The sequence below is a fragment of the Melospiza melodia genome, chromosome 27 (genome assembly GCF_035770615.1).
Source record: "Melospiza melodia melodia isolate bMelMel2 chromosome 27, bMelMel2.pri, whole genome shotgun sequence".
Taxonomy (NCBI): domain Eukaryota; kingdom Metazoa; phylum Chordata; class Aves; order Passeriformes; family Passerellidae; genus Melospiza; species Melospiza melodia.
Genome location: NC_086220.1, coordinates 7,802,753 through 7,815,975, shown reverse-complemented (window position 1 = coordinate 7,815,975; position 13,223 = coordinate 7,802,753). Strand labels below are relative to the sequence as shown.

General features: G+C 60.0%; 2 long non-coding RNA genes across 2 annotated transcripts; both read right to left on the bottom strand.

Annotated features, from left to right (window-relative positions):
• Window positions 1–889: 889 nt before the first annotated feature.
• LOC134429932 (uncharacterized) lies at window positions 890–2,490 on the bottom strand. Its single transcript, XR_010030687.1, has 5 exons — window positions 2,425–2,490; window positions 2,197–2,252; window positions 1,896–1,949; window positions 1,539–1,600; window positions 890–1,096 (listed from the first exon to the last, which is right to left on the bottom strand). It is a non-coding gene; the product is annotated as an uncharacterized LOC134429932 (long non-coding RNA).
• A 6,245-nt stretch (window positions 2,491–8,735) lies between these two features.
• LOC134429871 (uncharacterized) lies at window positions 8,736–11,224 on the bottom strand. The gene is made up of 6 exons (XR_010030666.1): window positions 10,718–11,224; window positions 10,426–10,481; window positions 10,115–10,174; window positions 9,763–9,825; window positions 9,227–9,317; window positions 8,736–8,966 (listed from the first exon to the last, which is right to left on the bottom strand). It is a non-coding gene; the product is annotated as an uncharacterized LOC134429871 (long non-coding RNA).
• Window positions 11,225–13,223: the final 1,999 nt, after the last annotated feature.

The following is a 13,223-nucleotide window of genomic DNA, read 5'->3' as shown; positions in this document are numbered from 1 at the left end:
TCCGCCGGCACAGCGAGGGGAGCAGCCCCCGGTTCTGTCCCCTCCTCAGAGAAAGGCGGCTGTCCCCGAGCACCCACCGCGGGACCGCGGCACCTCAGCCCCTGCTGCGTCTTTTGTGCTCTGAGGGGAAAATGGCAGCCGAAAATAAGCAGCCCCACCCTTGCACCTTCCGGCAGGAAAGGCGGGGGTGGGCCAACTGATTTCCGAGAATTCTTAAACCAGTCAGTTTTAATTTCTGTTTCAGTCTCGGTGTTGCTGCCTGTGCTAGAGCAGGAGTGAGGCTCTCCCGTCCTCGGGGTCGCGCCTATGGGCATATGAAGAAGTATGTAGGGTTGGCAGGGAGGGGCGGGCGCCGCGGGGCTGGGGGCGCAGGGCACGGGGCTGCCCCTCTGCCGGCCGTGTCCCCCAGCCCCAGTGAGGTCCTGCAAGGAGCCCGTGGCCATGGTGAAACCCGAGAGCGGGCAGGGGCTCTGGGGAGCACCTTCTCCACGTGCTTGGAGGACGAGGCAGCGCCGTGGCCAGTCCATGTGTGCTTCGGACCGAGAGCCCCTGGGGGGCTGCAGAGTGTTCAGGATGGTGTTTTGGGGGGATTTGGCTGCCCTTTGAGGCTGCAGAGATGCCCCCACTCCAGCGCCGGGGCTCTGCCGGCCCTGCAGTGCAGTGCCAGGCTGCCCTGAGGATTTGCTGCAGCAGCGCCGGGCTCCCAGGGACTGCCAGCACGGCCAGGCTGCAGTGGGAGCAGCCCCTGGCTGTGCAGGGGGACAGGGAGCAAGGCTGGAAACACGGCCTGTGCAATCCCTGCCTGGAGCACTGCACAGCCCCAGCTGCGGGGCAGCAACCTGAGCCACCACACACACCCAAGTACCACAATTCAGACACACTGATGGTGTTCGTTTATTGTTTAATGTGATTTTATTAATAAAATGAACGTAAGCCATTTAAAGCAGAAGCTGTGGAAAGGATTTCGGCATTCCAGCACTGGCGGTTTGAAGGCAAATCCAGTGCTTGGAAGGAAGGAATCTTGCTTTTGTTCAGTTGCATGGATAGTAGAGAATCATTAAGCAATTGGCGGCTGCTCAGAGGGCAGAGTCAGGCCCTGCAAAGACAGAAGGGTGATGTTCCAGGAGCATTGACATTGCCCGCTGAGGCAGGGACAGCCAACGACTTCTCCTGTGCAGGAGAGGCAAAGGTCTCCATGGACTGTGCCAGGGAAATGGCCTGCAGTGAGCACTGCAACCTGAGCACATCCAGCCCCTTTCTGCTCTCCCTTTCCACCTCTGACCAGCACTGCCAGTGGACACAGCAGTTCTTGCCACAGAGCACTCACCTCCCTGCACTACCCCTGATGCCCTCAGCCCCAACCCCTACCCCAGCATGTCCTGGCTCTTCCCACCACATAGGGATTAATCCCTTCTCCACAATTTAGGCAAATTCAGACCAGTGAGGGGTTCAAGGGCTGCTTCTGCTGCAGAGTAAGACCAGGCTACAACCCCATGTTCCCACCCAGCACAGTCCAGCCCCCTGCCCTCCTCACTCACCAGCATGGAAACCTGCAAAGTTGGCATTCATGTAGACTCAGTCTATTGATACCATTTCCTCACTACGGATCCAGGGAGGAGAGAGAAGTGTTAGGGTGCTCTCTGTGAGCCCCATCTCCCCCTGCCACCTGCACCAGACCCGGCCTCCCCAGAAGCACCCAGGGAGCAGAGCAGGCAGCGAGGGCTGGGGCTGCAGGGACGGGGACAGCCCTGGGCGGCAGGAGAGGAGCAGCGTGCAGGGCTGCAGCAGCGGGGGCAGACACAACTCCAGTCCAGGCACTGCCCACAGCTGCCCCTTCCCTCTCAGCAGCACCACCAGCAAAGCTGAGCAATGCTCATCCCACATCAAATTCTTACCTACAAATGCAGTGCATATGATTCCGGCAAGGAATGCAGCAAATGGAAGAAAAACTAAGAAGGAAAATGGCAGATGAGCAGGAGTTGGGCACTAAAGCCCCTCCCAGCTGAAGCCCTGTGCCCTGTGCCGGGCAGGGCAGGGTCCCAGAGACAGCAGCAGCTCTGCCAGCACCGCCCTCCTTCAGCCCTGCAGAGGCCCCACAGGGGGGAAGGGGCGAACCCCAGGGTCCCTGTGCCCCCCGACCCCAGGCTGTCCCACTGCAGACCCCATGTCCCAGACCCCACGAGCCACCCAACTCACACATGGTCGGCTGGACAGGTGCAAGAGCTGCGATGAGTCCGCTCCAAGCCTGGTCCCTTGGGAAGCAAGAACAAGATTTTTTTGCCTGGGCACCAGGTCGGGTCATCAGGGCTTTGCCACCTTGCACCATCCCAGCAACCACCCCTCTCCCACCCAGGAGATCCTGCCACCCCATAAAAGCAGAGACCCCTCAACCCCCACCCAGGCTCCTGCCTTGCCCAGGGCTACCTCTGCTCTCCTGGTGTGTAATAAATGAAGTGGGTGCAGCCTCAGACCCTTAAGGGACACTGAGATATTTACTGGCAGAAATGAGCTGGTTTTATACCCTTCCTCAAGACACATTATTACCTTATATGGTTATATTTCAGTCAGTCACTTGGTGATAGGTCAGCTATCACACACTGCCAGACCAGCAACACTCCTTCTTAATGTTTTTCTATGGGGTGATCACCTGCTGGGGTGTCTGGAAGATTCTGGCAGGCTCCTCTCCTTAGGGCGTACCCCAAGTGGCATTTCCTCGCAAGGTCAGGGGAGACGAGTTTCTCCATGCTGCCATGGCATTCTGCAGGTGTTGTATTCATACTGTTACATAATTATATTTCCTGAGTCTCATACCTTCTTGGTGGTTTTCTCATGGCAGATCTTCACAGCAGTGGTGTTGTTGCTTCTCGGTCAGGGCTCCTCTCCCAGGCTCTCCCTGACCACCCCGCCCCCTTTTATCTCAGCTACCTCCATGGGCTACAGCTGCTGCCCAATCAAGGACATCACAGCTGCAGCCCATTTACAATAACTAGAATCAGGGCAGGGTCACTAATACAATACAAAGATCTTTCACTGCCATACATATATTTACAATACATAAGTTAACTCAGGCCCCCACATTTCCCCCTTTTCTTTTAGCAACTTTACAATTACAATATACATATCTGTCCCAGCTCTCAGGCTGCCACAGCTCTCAGCTGTCTTTAAACACACACACAAATCCCTAGATGTTCCCAGGCTCTTCTCCTCAAAGGCCATAGTCTTACAGCTCTCTGAAAAGCCATAATCTTATAGCTTTCTGCTGTTACAGCTCCTTGATTTAAAGGCCTTACTATATTCTAGAGTCCCAGCTCTCAGGCTGCCACAGCTCTCAGCTGTCCGGGGGATTCCATACCTTCATTCGATGTTCGTTGTGGCTGCAGATCTTTATCACGTCGGGGTCACCAGATGTTGTATTCATACTGTTACATAATTATATTTCCTGAGTCTCATACCTTCTTGGTGGTTTTCTCATGGCAGATCTTCACAGCAGTGGTGTTGTTGCTTCTCGGTCAGGGCTCCTCTCCCAGGCTCCCCCTGACCACCCCGCCCCCTTTTATCTCAGTTACCTCCATGGGCTACAGCTGCTGCCCAATCAAGGACATCACAGCTGCAGCCCATTTACAATAACTAGAATCAGGGCAGGGTCACTAATACAATACAAAGATCTTTCACTGCCATACGTATATTTACAATACATAAGTTAACTCAGGCCCCTACATGCAGGCACAGCCCACAACCTGTTATCTTATCTCTCCCAACCAATACAGCCAGGGGAGCAGCCCCTCTTATTGCCCCCCCTACAGAGAGAAAGGGGGTGCTGTCCCCAAACACCCACTGTGGGAGCACAGCACCCCACACCACCAGCCTGTCCTGTGTCTGCTGTGCTCTGAGGGTCAAAGGGCAGCAGGAAAGATCCCAAAAGGGAATGTCAGGACAAGAAATTTACGAGAAATTGCTCAATCACTGAATTTCACTTTCATTCTCATCAACTGCTGATGTTGTCTCAGCTGGAGCAGGGCTGGGGCTCCCCCATCCCCAGGACATTGAACCTTGGGATTGTCCCTGCAGGGAGCCTGTGGCTTTCCACTAGGGGAACTGCGAGGAATTCTTTTAAAAATAGATGATTTGGAAGGAAATTTAAAGAATCTGAGAAAACATTGTATCTGAAAACTGTTTATTGATAATGAAAAAACAAACAAAAAAAGAAGTTACCCTACTGAAAAGAGCTAGAAAAGATAGAGAAGGAGAAAGGAAAATGGAAAAGGAGTGGGGAGAGAGAGAGAGAAAGAGAGGAAGCCAGAGACAAAAAGTGGGAGGGAGCAGCAGCAGATGGCGGTGTGCCATCGATGCCCACAGCACGCAGGGTGTGCTCGCTTCCTGCAGCGACGCGAGGGCGGACACGCGGGGAGTGAGCGGGCGCTGGGGCAGGATGTGCGGCAGCCCGGACAGGGGCACGGGGGGATCGGGCAGCGCGGTGGGCCGGGTGGGACAGCAGATCCTTGAGAAGATCTTGAAAGCCCTCGCTCAGTTTCACTCTCTCCTTAACGCTTGATGGTGCTGTCTCTGCTCGAGCAGGGCTGGGGCTCTCCCGCCCTCACCCTGGGGTGTCCCCTCAGGAGCCCTTTGGCCCCCAAGGCTTCGGGAGGGAGCTGACGGGGAAGGACGCGCCGGGCCGGGGCTGCTCAGGCTGTGCCGGGGCTCCTGTGGCTTCACGGGGCGGTTCCCCAGCAGGTTTGGGACCGATGAAACTCCGCGGCTCCGAGGAGCGCCCACAGCAGTCCGGAGAGCAGAGCTGGAGCCGCTCTGCCTCCTCTTCCCCACAGGGCAGCCTCAAAAGCCGGCTGAAAACTCTCTCTGCACCCCCGTTTGCTGCTGCTGCTGAGCTGGGTCAGGATGCTCCAGCTCATTCCCCTGTCCCCTGCATCCCGCAGGACCCCCAAAATCAACATTCCCCTGTCCATTTAACAGAGCAGTGCTCAAGGTTGGTGAAGCGGGACCAGTGTAGGAGGGCACCTACCGACCACACCCCCATGCCCCTGCCCATCTTATTTGCAGTGATTCAGCACCAGCAGCTTGGCCACACCGGCCACAGCTCCCTGCAAGGAGCCCCCGGGGGCCAAGTCCAGCCTCACATCACCAGCCCTGCCCCAGCACACACAGGCAGCAGAGTCACTGCTCAGTGCCACCCCTGAGACACCAACCATTGCCGTGAGCCACCACGGTGGCTGCCACCACAGCCCTGCTCCCCCCAGGACGCTCTGCCAGGGGAGCTCCCCATGGCTGCTCCCCAGGGATCCCACCCTGAGCATCCCAGACACGGCTCCCACGAGCCAGGACAAGGGCCCAGCCCAGCAGGAGCCGTGGGCACAGCGTGTCTGGAGCACCAGCAGCTCCCCTGAACCACCCCAAACCAAACAGAGTGGGTGTGCAGGGGACAGGGAGCAAGGCTGGGAACACGGCCTGTGCAATCCCTGCCTGGAGCACAGCACAGCCCCAGCTGTGGGGCAGGAACCTGAGTAACCACACATGAAACACCACCAGACAGACATGCTGGCACTGCTCATTTATTGTTTAGCATGATTTTGTAAGTAAAATGGATCCAAATCATTGAAAGCAGAAGCTGCGGGAGGGATTTGACATTCCAGCATTGGCCATTTGAAGGTGAATCCAGCGCTTGGAAATAAGGAATCTTGCTTTTGTTCCCTTGCATGGATCATAAAGAATCACTCTGCAATTGGTGGCTGCTCCGAGGGCAGAGTCAGGCCATTGATGCAGCCCCTGCAAAGACAGAAGGGTGATGTTCCAGGGGCACTGACACTGCCTGCTGATAAACAAGCATGATGCAGGGACAGCCCATGACTTCTCCCGAGTAGGAGAGGCAGGGGTCTCCATGGACGGTACCAGAATGTTGGCCTGCAGTGAGCTCTGCTGCCTGAGCACATCCAGCCCCTTCCTGCTCTCCATTTCCACCTCTGGCCAGTGCTGCCAGTGGACACAGCAGTTCTTGCCACAGAGCACTCACCTCCCTGCACAGCCCCAGTGCCCTCAGACCCAGCCCTGACCCCAGCGGGTCCTGGCTCTTCCCACCACATTGGGATGGATCCCTTTCCCTCAGTTTGGGCACATTCAGACCAGGGATGGCTTCAGGAGCTGCTTTGGCTTCAGAGTAAGCCCAGGGTCCAAGCCCGTGTTCCACCCAGCACAGCCCAGGCCCCCTGCCCTCCTCACTCACCAAAATGGAAACATGCAAACTTGGTATTCATGCAGAAGACCGAAACGGACGATTTATATTCATTGCCATTGCTGTTCCTGCAGTTAGGACAGAGCAGTGTTAGGGTGCTCTCAGTGACCCCCATCTCCCCCTGCCACCTGCACCAGACCCGGCCTCCCCAAAAGCACCCAGGGAGCAGAGCGGGCAGCGAGGGCTGGGGCTGCAGGGACGGGGACAGCCCTGGGCGGCAGGAGAGGAGCAGCGTGCAGGGCTGCAGCAGCGGGGGCAGACAGAACCCCATTCCAGGCACTGCCCACAGCTGCCCCTTCCCCCTCAGCAGCACAACAAGTGAAGTTGAGCACTGCTCATCCCGTGCCAAATTCTCACCTACAATTGTAAATCCAGTAACGACAACCAGGACGACCAGAAAGGCGAGCATATGTGGCTCTAAGAAGGAAAAATTCAAACGCGCTAATATGTGGGCATAAAGTTCCTCCCGGCTGGAGCCCTGCGCCCTGTGCCGGGCAGGGCAGGGTCCCAGAGGCAGCAGCAGCTCTGCCAGCACCGCCCTCCTTCAGCCCTGCAGAGGCCCCACAGGGGAGAAGGGGCGAGCCCCAGGGTCCCTGTGCCCCCCTCCCCGTCTGTCCCACTGCAAGTCCCGTGTCCCAGATTCCACCAGACACCCAACTTACCCATGGTGGGCTGGGCGGGAGCGAGAGCTGCGATGACCCTGCTCTAATCCGGTCCCTTGGGAAGCAAGAACAAGATTTCTCTGCATAGGCAGCAGGTGGGATCAGAGGGGATTTACTGCCCGGCACCATCGCCCCCAGCCGCCCCTCTCCCACTCAAAAGCCCCCGGCCCCTCCCCTCACAAGGAGAGACCCCCCAGCCCATGCACACGATCCTGGCCGTCCCAGGGACCAGTGCCTGCTCCGCCGGCACAGCGAGGGGAGCAGCCCCCGGTACTGTCCCCTCCTCAGAGAAAGGCGGCTGTCCCCGAGCACCCACCGCGGGACCGCGGCACCTCAGCCCCTGCTGCGTCTTTTGCGCTCTGAGGGGAAAATGGCAGCCGAAAATAAGCAGCCCCACCCTTGCACCTTCCGGCAGGAAAGGCGGGGTGGGCCAACTGATTTCCGAGAATTCTTAAACCAGTCACTCAGTTTTAATTTCTGTTTCAGTCTCGGTGTTGCTGCCTGTGCCAGAGCAGGAGTGAGGCTCTCCCGTCCTCGGGGTCGCGCCTATGGGCATATGAAGAAGTATGTAGGGTTGGCAGGGAGGGGCGGGCGCCGCGGGGCTGGGGGCGCAGGGCACGGGGCTGCCCCTCGGCCGGCCGTGTCCCCCAGCCCCAGTGAGGTCCTGCAAGGAGCCCGTGGCCGTGGTGACACCCGAGAGCGGGCAGGGGCTCTGGGGGCACCTCCTGCCCAGCCCCAGTCCCATCCTCAGCCTCTCCCCGGTGCAGCCCAGGTGGAGGCACTGCCCAGATGGCCTCTGTGCCCACAGGCACCAAACTGCTCCTCGTGTTTGGAGCCATGGCCAGCCCATGTGTGCCTCAGACCCAGAGCCCCTGGGCAGCTGCAGAGTGTTCAGGCCGTTGTTCCAGGGTTTTGGCTGCCCTTCGAGGGTGCAGGGATGATTTGGCATGCTGCCGAGGCTCAGTGGTTTGGGCTGTGGGGGCACCTGTGGAGCTCCACCTGTGAGGAGATGGGGGCACAGCCAAGGGCCGTGTCCTGTGAGCCCACAGGGGCCAGCAGGGATGGGTGGCAGAGGTGGGTGCCGGTGCTTGGAACCACTTCCAGAGGGGAATCTCCTTCAGCCCAAGCTCTTGGCTTGGCAGGGGTCACTGCTGCTGCTGCTGGGTCAGGATGCACCAACTCATTCCCCTGCCACCCTGCGCTCCACAGGACACCCTCCACATGTCCCTGTCCATTTGTCAGAGCAGTGGTTGAAGGTTGGAGAAGCTGGGCCAGTGTAGGGCAGCACCAACCAGCAACACCCCCATGCCCCTGCCCATCTTGTTTGCAGTGATTCAGCACCAGCAGCTTGGCCACACCGGCCACAGCTCCCTGCAAGGAGCCCCCGGGTGCCAAGTCCAGCCTCACATCACCAGCCCTGCCCCAGCACACACAGGCAGCAGAGTCACTGCTCAGTGCCACCCCTGAGACACCAACCATTGCCGTGAGCCACCACGGTGGCTGCCACCACAGCCCTGCTCCCCCCAGGACGCTCTGCCAGCAGCCCAGGAGCTCCCCATGGCTGCTCCCCAGGGATCCCACCCTGAGCATCCCAGACACGGCTCCCACGAGCCAGGACAAGGGCCCAGCCCAGCAGGAGCTGTGGGCACAGCGTGTCTGGAGCACCAGCAGCTCCCCTGAACCACCCCAAACCCAACAGAGTGGGTGTGCAGGGGACAGGGAGCAAGGCTGGGAACACGGCCTGTGCAATCCCTGCCTGGAGCACAGCACAGCCCCAGCTGTGGCGCAGGAACCTGAGCCACCACGGACACCCAAGTACCACCACACAGACATGCCAGCACTGTGCATTTATTGCTTATTTACTGCTGAATTCCAAATCATTGAAAGCAGAAGCTGTGGGAGGGATTGGACTTTCCAGCACCAGCCGTTTGAGGACGAATCCATGTGCTTGGAAGGAAGGAATCTTGCTTCTGCTCCCTTGCATTGAGCACAGGGAGCTGTTTCTGTTCCAGCAGGCCATCAGCTGCTGCTCAGAGGGCAGACTCAGGACATTTATGCAGCCCCTGCAAAGACAGAAGGGTGATGTTCCAGGAGCATCGACGCTGCCTGCTGAGGGACAAGCATGAGGCAGGAACCTGAGCCACGACACACACCAGGAACCACCACACACACCCACACCAGAAATGCACTTTTATTAAAGTATTCAAAAGAATCTTTTACTCAAGGCCATCCAAGTCTGTTCAATGGTCAGCTGCTGATCACTGACGGCATTATGGTTCATGTGGGAAGACATGAAGCAGGCTGTTGGAGGGAAGGAAATCACCTTCTGTTCACTGCCCATGGTGATCAGGCTTTCTTCTTCTGGTCAGCAAGGCATTGGCTGCAGCCTGGGGGGCTGGCCTTTTGTTTCTCCCCTATAAAGACAGGAGCGTCAGGTTCCAGAAGCATCGAGGCTGCCTGCTGATGGACAAGCATGAGGCAGGGACAGCCAACAATGTCTCTCCAGCAAGAGTCTCCCCAGTCTGTGCCAGAGAATTGGCCTGCAGTCAGCTCTGATCCCTGAGCACACCCAGCCCCTTCCTGCTCTCCATTTCCAGCTCTGGCCACTGCTGCCAGTGGACACAGCAGTTCTTGCCACAGAGCACTCACCTGCCTGCACAGCCCCAATGCCCTCAGCCCCAACCCCTACGCCAAGAGATCCTCGCTCTTCCCACCACATTGGGATGGATCCCTTTCCCTCAGTTTGGGCACATTCAGACCAGTGAGGGGTTCAAGGGCTGCTTTGGCTTCAGAGTAAGCCCAGGCTAAAACCCCGTGTTCCACCCAGCACAGCCCAGCCCCCCTGACCTCCCCACTCACCAGGATCACCATGTGCACCCCCGGCATTCACAGTGGTCTTCATGGGCTGATTCATTGCGACAACTGCAGGGAGGGCAGAGCAGCGTTAGGGAGCTCTCAGTGAGCCCCATCTCCCCCTGCCACCTGCACCAGACCCGGCCTCCCCAGAAGCACCCAGGGAGCAGAGCGGGCAGCGAGGGCTGGGGCTGCAGGGACGGGGACAGCCCTGGGCGGCAGGAGAGGAGCAGCGTGCAGGGCTGCAGCAGCGGGGGCAGACACAACTCCATTCCAGGCACTGCCCACAGCTGCCCCTTCTCTCTCAGCAGCACAACAAGCGAAGCCGAGCCCTTCTCATCCCGTGCCAAATTCTCACCCAAAAGTGCAGCGCCTATGACCAGTACCGCCAGGTACGCCACGGCAACTGGAAGAAAGCCTAAAAAAGAAAATGACAAATGGGCGGGAGTGTGTGGGCAGTAAAGCCCCTCTCAGCTGGAGCCCAGCGCCCTGTGCCGGGCAGGAAAGGGTCCCAGAGGCAGCAGCAGCTCTGCCAGCTCCGCCCTCCTTCAGCCCTCCGGGAGGCCCAGGAGGAGAGGGGAGAAGGGGCGAACTCCAGGGTCTCTGTGCCCACCTCGATCTGCCCCACGCCAGAGTCTGGGCCCCCCACCCCCGAGCCACCCAACTTACCCATGGGCAGCTGGACAGGAGCGAGAGCTGCGATGAGTCTGCTCTAATCCCGGTACCTTGGGAAGCAAGAAGATTATTTGCGGGCTTTGCTGCCCTCCACGATCGCCCCCAGCCGCCCCTCTCCCACCCAGGAGAGCCCGGCCCCCTCCCCTCACAAGAGAGACCCCCCCCAGTTCCCGCCCAGGCTCCTGCCCGTCCCAGGGCTCCGTGGCCGCTCCGCCGGCACAGCGAGGGGAGCAGCCCCCGGCACTGTCCCCCCATTACAGAAAGGCTGCTGTCCCCACACACCCACCGCGACACTCCACGGCACCAAAGTCCTGGTCACGCTCTGAGGGTCCAATGGCGTTCGGAAAAGATCCCGCCAGGAAATGCAGCTGCGGGTCGGCTGCTTTACGGGAAATTCGGAAGCCGCTCGCTCGGTTTCTTTCTCTCCTTAACTCTAGATGGTGCTGCCTCTGCTCGAGCAGGGCTGGGGCCCTCGGGGTGTCCCCTCAGGGAGCCCTGTGGCCCCGATGGCCTCGGGCGGGAGCTGCGGGGGAAGGACGCGCCGGGCCGGGGCTGCTCAGGCTGTGCCGGGGCTCCTGTGGCTTCACGGGGCCTTTCCCCAGCAGGTTTGGGACCGATGAAACTCCGCGGCTCCGAGGAGCACCCACAGCAGTCTGGAGAGCAGAGCTGGAGCCGCTCTGCCTCCTCCCCAGCGGGCATCCTTAAAACCCGGCCGAAACCCCTCTCTGCCCCCCCGTTTGTCCCGGTCCCTGCAGCCGCTCCTCAGCCCGAGCCCGCTCGGGTCAGCACGGATGTGGCACTCAGGGCCAGCGGTGCTGTGGCTCATGCGCCGCTGCAGCTGGTTGAAGGGGACCAAATCCAGTTGCAAGTTGATCTGGTTCCTTTTTACCAGCCCCAGGGGACGCATCGTCTCTCCGGAGGCTCCGTCTGGTCGCTGCTGGTGGTGGGGGGCTCCCGGCGCGGGGGTCCCAGCCCAAAAATACATACTTCTTAACATTCCATAGCACCGGCCGGCTCCATATGGGCATATGAAGAAGTATGTAGGGTTGGCAGGGAGGGGCGGGCGCCGCGGGGCTGGGGGCGCAGGGCACGGGGCTGCCCCTCTGCCGGCCGTGTCCCCCAGCCCCAGTGAGGTCCTGCAAGGAGCCCGTGGCCATGGTGAAACACGAGAGTGGGCAGGGGCTCTGGGGGCACCTCCTGCCCAGCCCCAGTCCCATCCTCAGCCTCTCCCCGGTGCAGCCCAGGTGGAGGCACTGCCCAGATGGCCTCGGTGCCCGCAGGCACCTGGGAGCTCTTTATGTTTGGAGCCATGGTCAGCCCATGTGTGCCTCGGACCCAGAGCCCCTCAGTGGCTGCAGAGTGTTCAGGATGGTGTTTTGGGGGTGGCTGCTCTTTGAGGCTGATGGGATACTCCAGGATGCAGCTGAGGCTCAGTGGTTTGGGCTGTGGGGGCACCAGTGCAGCTGCACCTGTGAGGAGATGGGGGCACAGCCAGGGCCGTGTCCTGTGAGCCCACGGGGGCCAGCAGGGATGGGTGGCAGAGGTGGGTGCCTGTGCCTGCAGCCATTTCCACAGGGGAATCCTCCTTGGCCCTGGCTCTTGGCTTGGCAGGGGTCCCCCTGGTGCTGCTGCTGCTGTGCTGGGTCAGGATGCACCAACTCATTCCCCTGCATCCCCCATGACCCTCAAACTCCACATCCCCATATCTGTCCATGTGCCAGAGCAGTGTTTCAGCTGGTGCAATGAAGCCAGTGTAGGTGGGCACCCACCTCCCACACCCCCATGCCCCTGCCCATCTCTTTTGCAGGGCCAGGAGAAGGATGCAGGACTCTGGGCCTCTCCCACCCCCTCCCCACCCAGCGGCTCTGGGAATGCTGGAGGTGCCTCTGCCCATGGCAGGAGGGATTCAGCTGAGAACTCAGAGTCCTGACAGTCTGAGGGGGCTGTGGGGGCTTCCCATGCCCAGCACAGCCATGGCAGGGTGACAGAGAGGATGCACGCTGACTTTCGTTTCCTTCCCAGCCCTAAACCTGCGGTTGGAACGGGACAATGGCAGGTACAGGGAGTGTTCCTGGGTTCCCAGGGCTGCCCCCTCTCAGGACAGGGGGTGAGGGGTGCGTGGGGGTCTGGCTGTGGGCAGGAGGGGCTGGCTGGACATGGCGTGGCCGTGACTCAGCACCAGCAGCCCTGGCCACACACACCACAGCTCCCTGCAAGGAGCCCCCGGGTGCCAAGTGCAGCCTCACATCACCAGCCCAGCTCACAGCACACACAGGCAGCAGTCGCTGCTCAGGGCACCCCAAGACACCAATCACTGCTGTGGGGCACAGCATGACACAGCCAGGACGCTCTGCCAGCAGCCCAGGAGCTCCCCATGGCTGCTCCCCAGGGATCCCACCCTGAGCATCCCAGACACGGCTCCCACGAGCCAGGACAAGGGCCCAGCCCAGCAGGAGCCGTGGGCACAGTGTGTCTGGCAGCACCAGCAGCCCTGAACCACCCCAAACCAAACAGAGTGGGTGTCCTGAGCCCGAGGCTGCAGAGATGCACCCATTTCACCCCCGGGGCTCTGCCAGCCCTGCAGTGCAGTACCAGGCTGCCCTGGGGATTTGCTGCAGCAGCGCCGGGGTCCCAGCGACTGCCGGCACTGCCAGGCTGCAGTGGGAGTCAAAAGCTCAGGGCTGAACCCACCCTGAAACCACAGAGCCAGGGCTCTCACATGGCAGCCGAGTTCATCTCCAGTCACCTCGGCTGACCTTGGGCAGCCTCCCAGTGCTGGGAATCAGAGACAC